We start from the raw sequence: 12,469 nt of genomic DNA, 5'->3' as shown, positions 1-12,469 counted from the left end.
AGTGAAAGGAAGAGCCAATCAATAAGGCAAACTTCATGATCGTCTTATTTTAAGAATTTGCCACAGCCAGCCCAACCTTCAGCCATCTCCACCCTGATCAGTCAGCAGCCATCAACATTGAGGCAAGACCCTCCACCAGCAAAAAGATTATGGCTTACTGAAAGCTCAAATGATGGTTAGCAATTTTAGTAATAAAGTGTTTTTTAATTAAGGCATGCATATTGGTTTTCTTTTTTTAATGATTAATTAATTAATTAATTTTAGAATTTTACACATCAATTTTCACATCAATTTTTAAAAAACTTTGTGTTCCAAATTCTCTTCCTCCCCAACCCTCCCTAAGAACTCAAGCGATTCACATTGGCTTTCTTATTGTACATATAATGCTATTATACACTTAATAGATTATAATGTTGTAAAGACATAACTTTTATATAGATTGGGAAATCAAAAAAATTCATGTGACTCGCTTTATTGTAGCAGGCTAGGGATGCCTGTATTCATGACACATCTTTTAATTTTAATCTTCATTAGTAACATTTTCTCTATCACCTTCTTAAGTCTAGAAATAAACAAAGCAATAAATCAAGTCTTGATTTATAGTGTTTCCTGATTTGTAAGGTATAAATACTCACAACAAAAATCTAACAATTGGCTCTTAAAGTCTAGTATGAGGGGGCAGCTAGGTGGTACAGTGGATAAAACACTGGCCCTGGATTCAGGAGGACCTGAGTTCAAATCTGACCTCTGACACTTGACACTTACTAGCTGTGTGACCCTCAGCAAGTCACTTAACTCTCATTGCCACCCCCCCCCCCAAATCTAGTATGAGCTGGCTTCAGCACATCCTTTGAAGTTCCCACAACAGCAAAAGGTGTACAGTCATGCCTGTACAACTATCTCAGGGATTTATTATATTAAAAAAAAAAGAATTCACACACAAATATACATACATACATACATACACACACACACACACACACACACACACACACACACACACACACACATATATATATATAGGCATAAAATGTTATTGTTAGCTTTTCAGGGTCAAGGATTGTCTTTTGCCTTTTATTGTCTCATCAATTCTTAGCACAGTGCCTGGCACATAGAAGGCATTTAATAAATAGTTATTGATTGAGTGATATCAATATGAACTAATATTAGTATTATTATTACTGGTAATAAAATTCAAATATTTAAAACTGAAAATAACATCCTGAAATACACCTCTGTACATAAGCAAGAAGGTGGACTAAAAATTTTGCTGAACTTGGCACTGAACTTAAAGTTATGGGATCTGAGTTCTAATTTGAGCTCTGTCCCTTGCTATTGGTGTGACCTTAGGCAAGTTGGTACTCAGTTAACTCATCCATAAAAAGATGGACTTAGCGGTTACTTTCAGCTCTCAATCTAGGAGACTATGACCCTATCTATGATCTCCTATGAAAATGGAAATGAAAACAAAGGCTACCAGAAAAGGGAGAAAAGCTGAAATAGTTAGAAATTATAGGATGGTTGGTGACACTGTGTGCTCATTGCACACTATTGTTTCTAAGTAATCAGTGGGGATAGAAGACATTCTTCAAATGACTCTGACTCTGGTTGGTCCACAGAGAATGGATTTGTCCAGGAAGTGCCCTGTTATAATTATGCAGAAATAAATCTAGTCAAGCTCAAAGTATCTCAAAATTTACAGAAAACATGAGAAATATAAAAAACACAAGTTATAGAGTATAGGACATAGTACCTTGCCCCCTCATAGGATAATAACAATAACAGCTAGTCTTTATATAGTGCTTTAAGGTTTGCAAAGGACACTTAAGACAACTCCTTATGAAGTAAGTGCTATTATTATTCTGATTTTAAAGATAAGAAAATGATCTTGAGAGAAGTTATGAGACCTATGTGCATGTATGTAAAAATCTATCTCGCTATCATTGGTTCCTACCCTTCTTATTTTTAGAGGGTTCTCCTATTTTAGAGGGGCAGACTGATCACCCTAGCTGAGACTGGAAGTGCCATGTCCACTGACCAGTAGATCCCAATACTCATCGACACATTAGTGTCAGCTTTTCCCACAATGGGCTGGTTTGCCCATTAAGCAGCTTTAGGACCCTCTGCTCTTGAGGCTTCATTATTTTGTCGCTAGACAGTGTGTACAGCTGTTTGGTTTTAGTCCTGCTGCAACACAGAACTTCTCGACTCAATGGGTCCTATTTGGCTTCCTTTGTAATTCTGTGTATAATATTTTTTATGCACTTAAAACCATTATTCTGAGAAGGTGTTCATAGGCTTCAGCAGACTACAAAAGGGGTCAATGACATGAGAAAAGGTTAATGACCCCTATTCCAGACCCTTGTTCCATGGTTGAAATATTGTTCAGATCTCAGGAAAGTCATTTTCTAGATATGCAAATGTCTTATGTTGTTACTAAACAGCAACTGTGGTCGAGTTTGCGTCACATTCAGATAACTTGTTGATAGCCTGACGTAGTAAAATCCTAGAGGTTGAAAACATGCTTCCTATTTACTTATATCTTCCGGCTCACTCCTTAACCACCATTCCCATAATCCCTCATTATTTTTACAGAGAATTACAATCAGCGATATTGTATTCTATTATTTGCACCCCAAACAGTCAACTCTTACCCTTACAAATGAAAGAACACAAAGTCTTGACTAGTCCAAAATAACAAGTGATGTGTATTTGGCTTTGGGCTTTGTTTTGGGACTACACTTTTAAATGGGCTTGTCTGGAAATTTACTTCACACAAAATAATGAAATCAGCTTGTGAAAACTTGACTTGGGAGTTACGAAGAAGCAGCCTGGTTTCCTCATCATGACCCCCTGCTTAAAGCCCTTGTTCTTCAGTTCAGGGCAGAACTAACCAATGCTCTCGAGTGTCTCCAAAACAAGGACTTCCAAATTTGAAGTTTTCCAAGATGTTCTTGCTGAAATGAAGGTGAATAAGCAAGCAACAAATTGAGGAATTATATCTACCTCCTCCCACCCCAAGCCAATAATTAAGCAGTTCTTGTTAACATCAGTTAGAATGTTCATAGAGCAAGCCAGCAGAATAGGGACAGGCAATGCTATCCTCTCCCCATAAGGTGTAATGTAAATAATGTGACATAAATAAGTCCACCACAGATAATCAGGAGCATATTGTAATTGTCTGTGGTCTTACTGACACAGCACAACCTTTCAGGCTTGCACAGCCAGCTTGTATTTTGCAACTACACTGCTAAGGAGGGAATTTATGGCTGAGTGTGTGCTTGTGGATGTGGGGTAAGCCTGGAACAACACCAGCCACAAAATGGAAGACATGGCTTTTGACTTCAAGTTGGGAAAACTAGAATGGAATGACAAAATGAAGGCTTCAGGGTTCAATATTTGGTAGTGTTAAATGGTCTGAGGTGAATATGCCACCATATTCACAGCTTGGATATGCCAGTGTTGAGAAGTACCAGAGAAGACTGACTAGCAATATGGTAGAAGTGAGCAAAGGCAGAGATAAGTTGTGATGAGCACTTGTGTCTGTGATGCAATAGCAAACACCACAGGAGATTTGCAAAATATGGAAGTTCCTCAGGAATTTGTTTTGTGGCTTATCATTGAGTCTATTCTCTGCTTTGCAAAATGGAGAAAACACTACCTTTTCAAGACACAAAAGGATCTAGAAGTTCATTTTTATAAGGTTTTATTTCTTTAAATAAAGAGTCCCCTAATGTAAATAGTCACTTGGCATAGTGGATAGAGTAGTGAGAGCTGGGCTCAAATCCCTACTCTGTAACTTAACAGCTCTGGGCAAGCCACAACCTTATCAGTTTTTCATCTATAAAATGGGATGGTTATAGTAGCTAACCTCTAAAGCCCCTTCCAGTTCCAAAAATATATCTATATTTTTCAAAATTGAGCCTTCATTCTTTCCCAAACTTTTAGGCACTATTTTTTTAAAATAGTAACTATTGGATTAGATATTCTATTTAAAGCCCTGAAAAGGTTCTGGTTTGAATCAGAATAAGATCTATAGTAGATTTTCCCATCTCTAAGAATAACAGTAAGAGAATCATCACTAATAATATGTATATATATATATATATATATATATATATATACATACATACATATATACACATATAAACATATGCATACATTTATACATCTACATTAACATCCCTATCTATGTATCTATCCATCCATCCATCCATCCATCCATCTTTTTTGTTCAGTCATGTTAGAATTTTTGTGACCCCTTTTTGGGCCTTCTTGGCAAAGATATGAGTGGTTTGTCATTTACTTCTCCAGCTCATTTTATAGATGAAGAAAATGAGGCAAAGAGGATTAAGTGACTTGCCCAGGGTCACATAGCTATTAAGTGTCTGAGGTCAGAATGGAACTCAAGCAGGAAGACTCATCTTCATGAGTTTAAATCTGGCTAAAACATAACTGAACAACAACATACATACATACATGCATGCATGCATGCATGCATGCATACATACATAGATGTATGTATGTGTATATGTAATACATTATGTAATCATGTCCCAAATATTATCATCTATTTATAATCCATGCTTTCAGTAATTAGATATAATTACATCATACTCTGACAACACAAAAATACTCATTTCTCCCAAGTTTATTTAATCCTGAAAAAATCTACCAGGATTGTAATTTTCCCTGATTTTATATGTGTGTACGCATATGTGTATGTGTATGTAAACACATGTATGTATACATGCATACACTATGTTTGTAGTATGACATTGTATATGTGTGTATGCATGGTATCAGTCACTAATGAAAAACTGTCAAAACCTTGTCATATGTTTGTGTATATATATATATAGAGAGAGATACATATTTATCTATATCTATATACACAACCCTCTACATATATATACATATTTATTTATTTCAAATACTAGCTTTCTTATTATTATTTAATAGTTCACAGGAACTGAAATAAAAATTCAGAGATTTCATAGCTGCATTTTTCCCTCATAGATTATTATGTCCTTGATATCATTATCTATTTGTATTTCATACTTTCTGTGACTTGTTATATTTACATTCTACTCTGACAACACAAAAAGAATAATTTCTTTCATGTATAATCCTTAAAGATTCAGCAGGATTTTAGATAGCTAGATAGAGACACATATATGTATATATATGTGTGTGTGTGTGTGTGTGTGTGTGTGTGTGTGTATGACATCATTCACTAATGAAAAGTTCTGTCCAAACAGGGTTTAAATGTTGTGATTTAAGGCACAGAAAGAGCAGGGTTATATTCAGTTTGGTTCAAAAGAACATGAATGAGAAGGGTCTATGTCCCCCCCAAAGATTTGCCTCCCTGGGTGCTACAGTAGCTCAAAGTTCATCAGTAGAGAGTTAATCCTTTGGGTCAAGCTTTGCGCTTTTCCTGTAGTTCACTTCAATAAAAATGATGGATTCATGATCTCTTTGCTGTGAATACTGTACTTATTTCTTCCTTCTGATCGAGTCTCATTTCTCCTTCCTTGTTTGCCATTGAGTTAAATCTCACAAATGTTTATTAAGCATCTAGCACATTGCTACATTTGAATTGGTTGAACAGTTCACTTCCCTCGATATGAAAACACCTTGAAAACACTAAATGTTTCGGAAACCTGGGAAGGGAAGTTGCAGAGAGGCTGCAGAGAGGAGGAAAGGCCTGGGCTCAGACAAGTCATTTGTGTGGCCTAGCAAAGTTGGAAAATTACTTGTCCACCTTACCCTCTTCTCCTTGAAACTTAGCTCCATGTGTGTTACTGGTCCCCAGAGACTTGCCAGTAACATATGCAGCTTGACTGGTTACAAAATAAACATCTATACTGCCTGGAAAGCTGACCTTTTTAGCATTAAAAAATCTTCATTCATAAAAAGTAATATTTGTGTTCCATAATGTCTCTTGGCCTGCTGCCTTCTGGGCCTATCTATCCCTAGGAGGCTGCTTAGTTTACCTGCTCCTAGTCCTGGTTCTCTGAAAGAAGCACAGAAAAAGGGAGGTAGGCCTGCCAAAGACCAGCTGTACCCATCTCTCAATTTTGTGTTCATCCTGTCCCAAGCAATTAGAAAAAAACCAGGAAATTCAAATAAATGATAAGCACTAGTCTTGTCTTTAATGCAAGAAGTGTAAGTTAGGGCAGAAAGCATTAAACTTATAATATTTACATTTTATCAGTGGTTGTAAGTTTGAGATGTCTAAACATTTTGTAATTGAACTTAATGTGTTTTGTTGTTCTTTTTTTAAAGGAAGTTAAAAAATAAACTTGCCCCTAGTAAATATCATACATCTTGCATGACTAAAGGATTCTAGACCAAAACACATTTCTCTTGGGATGAATGAAAGTCCTATGCCCAGTCTTTCTCCTTTTGTCCATATGATGATTTCAATTTCTTGTCCTGAGAGTATGAACCTCCTATTCCTTCTTTTTTCCATGTGATAGTTTCCCAAAGGCAATGAAGAAAGGGAGAGCTGGCCAGATTTCAACATATCAAGAGAGGAAAAGAGCAGACTGACTTCTAGAGTTGGCTTTCCAATTTTGTTAGCACAGAGCCTTGTTTCTTTGGTTCCAAACATGAGATGGTTAAGTAGAGGCTTACTTTTCTACCAAGGCAGATGAATGTCTCTTGTTTTCTATATCAAGGACTTTGTAATTTACCCAAAACCAAAACCAAACACAGACAAAAACAAAACAAAATTTTATTTTATTGGTGAGCAGAATTTTTAAGCTTTGGGGAGCAATTAAAGATGTAAAATAGTTGATTTTCCGGACTGTCTTTGTGACCGGGTAAAACAGCAATGTTTGGGCACACAAAGACCAGTACAGTCTTGTTAATTCAAAGAAACCCCAAATAGAAATACCTGATAGGAATTTTAAGCCTAAGTACCTAGTCTGGAAAATGAAGATTAAAGAATAAGGTGGAAAAGGATTCTGCTTTCCAAAGCCTTTCTCCAACAAAAGGCAGAAAAGCAGTTACATCTAATATGGCAGTGTGATCTTATCTAATCACCTTTGTTTAGCATTCTAAAAATGTTGAAATCCGTGGGAGGGAAGAGGAGAGAATGAAGGGTGGAGGGATTGTTTCCTATGGAACTTCAGGAAAGTTATAGTGCTTAAGGAAAAGATTAATCTTAGAGCTATTTCCATAACAGCATGAACTCTAAAGCAATTAAGCATTAGTCTGTTGGCTCCGTAGTCTAGACATTTCCATATTTAAAGGAAAAAAATGTGATGTTGTCCTCTGTATACCCCCCCCCACTATTACTACTATTACTACCACCACCACTACTACTACCACCACCACTACTACTATTACTATTATTAATACAAATACTATGACTATTATTACTACTACTATTACTATTACTACTACTCCCTAGCATTTATATGGTGCTTTAAGGATGGTAAAGTATTTTATAAATATCTCATTTTATCCTCACAGTTACCCTGGGAGGTAGGTGCTATTATAATTCCCATTTTATAGTTGAGGAAACTGAGACAGCTGGAGGTTAAGTAACTTGCACAGAATCACAAAGCCTGTGAGTGTCTGACGTAGAATTTGAACTCACATGAAAAAAACAAGACAGAAATAGGTAGTTAAGTAAATAACTTACCCAGTATCTCATATCTAGTGAGTGTCTAAGGCTGAATTTAAACTCGGGATGATCCAGAGTTAGTAGGAAATGAATTATTATTATTATTATACTGATGACAAGTCAACCTGAACAATTCATATTGTGAGAAAATGATAGGGTTTGGAGAAGGCTCAAAGCCCCCCCCTCCCCTTCCCTATTGATTGGATTAAGGTTGATTGGATTGACTGACTTTGCTGATTAGCTCACTTAAAGTTAATTCAATTAAAACCACACCTGCCTGGCCCTCAAGAGGGTATGTTCTCAGAGGGTGTGAACTCTGACTTCAACAGAAGACCACCCTCAAGTCCAGTAAACCAGTGGATTTGGTTGATGCTAGCCAATTAGCTTGAAGCAGTGTGTAAGGATCACCTCTGCTTGCACACTCAGTTACTCCTGGTTAGACTCTCTCCGAGGCGCTCTTGTTGGCAGAGGACTTGGAGGGAGAAGTAGGCCAGGCTGAGCTCTATTCTCTCCTCTAAGCTAGATAGGACTTTTCTTAACTTTACTAATATTTAATATATTTTAACAAATGTTTAATGCCCCCAAACTGGTGCTAAAGCTTCTAATTTTTAAGTAACAACTATATTAGAAACCCCAGCCAATTTTCCCTACATTTGGGACAGAAATAAGGCAACCATATATAGTTTTTTTTTCGTTTTTTTTTTTTTTAGTGAGGCAATTGGGGTTAAGTGACTTGCCCAGGGTCACACAGCTAGTAAGTGTTAAGTGTCTGAGGCCGGATTTGAACGCAGGTACTCCTGACTCCAGGGCCGGTGCTCTATCCACTGCACCATCTAGCTGCCCCCACATATAGTTTTACTCACATCAATATCTAAATTCATTTGAAGAAACTGGCTACAGGTGATAGTCATGAAATAAACTTTTTTTTCTGCAGAAATTAACTGATTTCTTTAATGATCAAAGTAGGAAGATATTCTAACACACAAAGCTAATTCTTGGTTAAATAACCTTTTCCATATTAATTTTGTTTCATTAATACAAATATTAATTTGTGAGTTAACTAGGACCTTAGCATGAAGACTGACCCTAGTAGGTAGGACTAGCTCTGACAGAATATGTTACCTTTAATGCTGTGTATTCCCTGGAAATGAGTGCCCTTTTTAGTCTTGTAATTCAATTTGGCAAAAGCCTGCCTGGAAGTATGTCTGGAATTTTAGGACTTTGTCCAAAAATGGGAAAGTCATGAAATTATGAAGAAAATAGATTTTTTTATTTTTAAAATTCTAGATAGAAAGATGATTATGGCATTCTGTACAAATTATAAGATAAAAATCCATCTATCACTGGAGGAAAATATAACGTAGAAGATCTATAATGGTTTTTGAGGCACAATACAGAGATTTGGAAATGGGCAATTTCACATCATCTACCGTTGCCAATAAGTGGCATTTCTCAGAATGATAAGTAAGCTCAACATATTTGGCCTACATAGTTGTCTATTTAAAAAAGGATTGAATCATTTGAATGTACTAAGAAATAATGCAGTCACATGTTGTGTGGCTACATGCAAACATTTTCTACTATTTTTAAAGCTGAGAAATTTATCTGCTAAGTCCAAATTAACAACTAGCAATTACCAAATTTATTTTGTCTAAAAATCTCAAAGTACTCTGGAGGTATATTTTTTTAGATTTTCCAGTGAGTGATGGTAGGGGATTTTATGTTACTTATTTAACATAGGAAGACCTTGAGGAACTGATTATAGTTAGGTGCGATGGTCGAGTCAGGGAAACCATATCAGTAGTTTGTACAGCAAAAATGCGGCTTGATTTTGGCAGGAAAAACCCTTTTATGTTTAAAATTTCTTATATATAATAAAAATTCTTACATATTATATATATAATATAAATAATATATTATATTTAATAATATATATGAAAAACTTTCTTATATATAATATAATATTATATATTTTTTCCTTTTTCAATTGACAAGCATTTGTTTTCTTCCTTTCCACCCCGCTCCTCAAAACTGAAGAGAGGAAACACGTAACTTTTCAAAAAGTTGTCTTAGTGACAGTTTCAAGACAAATTCCAAACTTTCTCAGATAGAGCCACCAAGTAGTTAAGCACATATTGACATCTTTTCCTGACACCTCTCTGTAGCCTCTCTTAAGCACTATTTGAGACCAAGTTCCGTTTTCAGGAATGTATGAAATCAGAGATGGCAAAGGGGAATGGTAAGATCCCTTGAGTCTAATTATGTTTTTATAACTGATTGAGTGTGATTTGGGTGTATCAATGCTGATGCAAACATAGATTTTAAAATCTCAAAGATTAAGCCAAGTTGCCAAGCACTGTGGACAAGGATCCAGAACCTTGTATTTTTTTCCTCATTCCAGTTAAAAGAGGGAAAGAGATTTATATGAGTAAATATAGCCTAGGTATATATTATACATACACATATACATGTGTGCATGTATATGTAGAACATTCATGTACATATAATACATTGTAAACACATGCATTAATGCAATGCTCATGCACATGTGAATGTGAGTATATAGTAATGAAATGAAATATAGAGCCCTTGGGTAAAATATCTAGCCAGCATTGTGCACACTAATTTAATGAATAATGCACCCATTTTCCAAGGGTCCTACGGTTACATAGGCAGAAAGTGACAGGAGGTGGGATTCGAATCAGATGCCCTTCTCACACTGGGGTTATGACAATATAATAAAAATGGCAATATCATATAAATAAATTTATAGAATCAGAGGTAGGTTAACCAAAGTACCAAGGGAATACTTTATAGAACTAGACAAAATAATAACAAAATTCTTTTGGAGGTCTCAAAGTTGTAGAGTGTTCTAGTAAATCTTTGACAACGTGCTGGGGTGGGGTGGGGGTGTGGAGAATGTGTTCATGGCACACTTTAACAGTGTTAACATTTTCTTCATCCCTTTCTTAAGTCTGTACAATCAACAAGATAATATATTAAGCCCTGATTTGGAGCATTTGCTTTCTAAGATGTAAATGCTCACACTGGAAATTTAACAATCGGCTCTGTGGTTCAAGCTGGCTGCACTACAGCCCTGGTTTTGTTCCAGGGGAGAAATGTTCACAAAGAGAAGAGTAGACTCTAAGTTAGTGCCAAATATATGCTTCTCTTTTATTATTGCTTTGGAATAAATATTATATAATATACAATATAACTTAATATATAATCATACTAATATATTTTCTTTTATGTAATAGTATATAATTATGGCATTTTATATATGGTATATTATATAATATATGGTATACCATATATTATATATATGGTATATTATATCATATATAGTACATTATATAAGAAAGTAATATTGCAATAATATAATATTTTATAATTTTGTGATGATATTATATATTTTATAATAAGCAATGTAATAATATGTAATTTTACAATATGTATTATCATAAATAGAAATATATTATTTACTTTGGAAATAAATGGGGATGTTTTGCATGCATCAGTAGCTTTCACCTTAATGCATTCTGGTGTAACACACATTTAAGTTTCTCATGGCTGCTCAAGCCCATGTTCCTGTGAAGTTTGGAGTTTTCCTTCATCATATCTAGATAGGCTAAATCTTTATTTCCAAATGGTGCCTGAAATCCCTAAGAAATTTACAACTGAATAGTGCATTAAAACATGCTTTCTTTTTCCTGGAAACATTTTTACTGCTGACACAGTTTTGAGTGCTCCCATGGAGCTATGAGGTTATGTGAACTGCTATTGCTTATAATATGGAAACAGTTTGATGTGTTAAAAAGGCAAAACAAAACCTCATATGCTATGACAATAGCTGTAAACAGATTAGTGATCCGGACTATTTCCTAATATTATTGAAGTTTTGCTTGCTGGAGTTGAATTCTTTCAAAAACCTTTCACATGTTTGTCCAAATAAAATTTACCACTATGAGTGATATCATTAAAACACTAAAATCCCAAAGGACATATTGGAGGTCCCACAGTTATATTACAGCATGGCAACTAAACAGATATTTAAGGGCTGTGTCATGTTCTGTTGGAGAGACCTATATCAAATCCACTTCAGGGATGAGATTTTTCCTTTCTTCCAAAGGACATGATAGTCTTTCCAACTGCTCTTCTGCATATTCCCAGGGTTCTACAAGATCTCTTTTAGTGAAGCTATACCACCTGGCACAGGGGTGACTAGTGACTGTCTCTCTCTAAAGCACAGACCATAACAAAGGTCTAAGGTCCTAACAGGATTTCTTTAAGAGTTGCCACCATCTCATCTGAACCATCCCTTTTGACCCACAAGTTAGAATGAATGACTAATGATCAGAGGAATGTCAGGTATGCCATGAGTTTTTTTTCTATCTATCTATCTATCTATCTATCTATCTATCTATCTATCTATCTATCTATCTATCTATCTATCTTTCTTTCTTTCTTTCTTTCTTTCTTATTCATTCAATTTATTTTTTGTTTTTTTTTATTTTTTGTTTTGTTTTTTGACACAATTTTTCTGAAACATGTTCCACTTAACTATCCCCAAGTTAAGAACTTTTTTTAAAGTAAAATTAACTAAATCAACAAAGGATAATGAATAGTATTCATATGGTGCTTTCAAGTTTACAGAGGGTTGTGTTGCTCACAACAATGCTGTGAAGGAGGTGATGTAATTATTATCACCTCCATTTTCTCAAAGGTTAAGTAAGTTGTTCAAGGGCATACCTCTCTTCTCTTCTCCATATACATATGTGTGTGTGTGTGTGTGTGTGTGTGTGTGTGTGTGTAATTAATAATGGAGGGAAA

General features: G+C 35.3%; 1 protein-coding gene across 1 annotated transcript in view; it reads right to left on the bottom strand.

Annotated features, from left to right (window-relative positions):
* Positions 1–12,469, bottom strand: part of ARSJ (arylsulfatase family member J) — a 128,186-nt gene that overhangs the window by 57,827 nt on the left and 57,890 nt on the right. The window lies entirely within an intron of this gene.

The sequence above is a fragment of the Dromiciops gliroides genome, chromosome 6 (genome assembly GCF_019393635.1).
Source record: "Dromiciops gliroides isolate mDroGli1 chromosome 6, mDroGli1.pri, whole genome shotgun sequence".
NCBI classification, from domain to species: Eukaryota; Metazoa; Chordata; class Mammalia; order Microbiotheria; family Microbiotheriidae; genus Dromiciops; species Dromiciops gliroides.
This window is presented reverse-complemented; position numbering and strand designations above follow the sequence as displayed.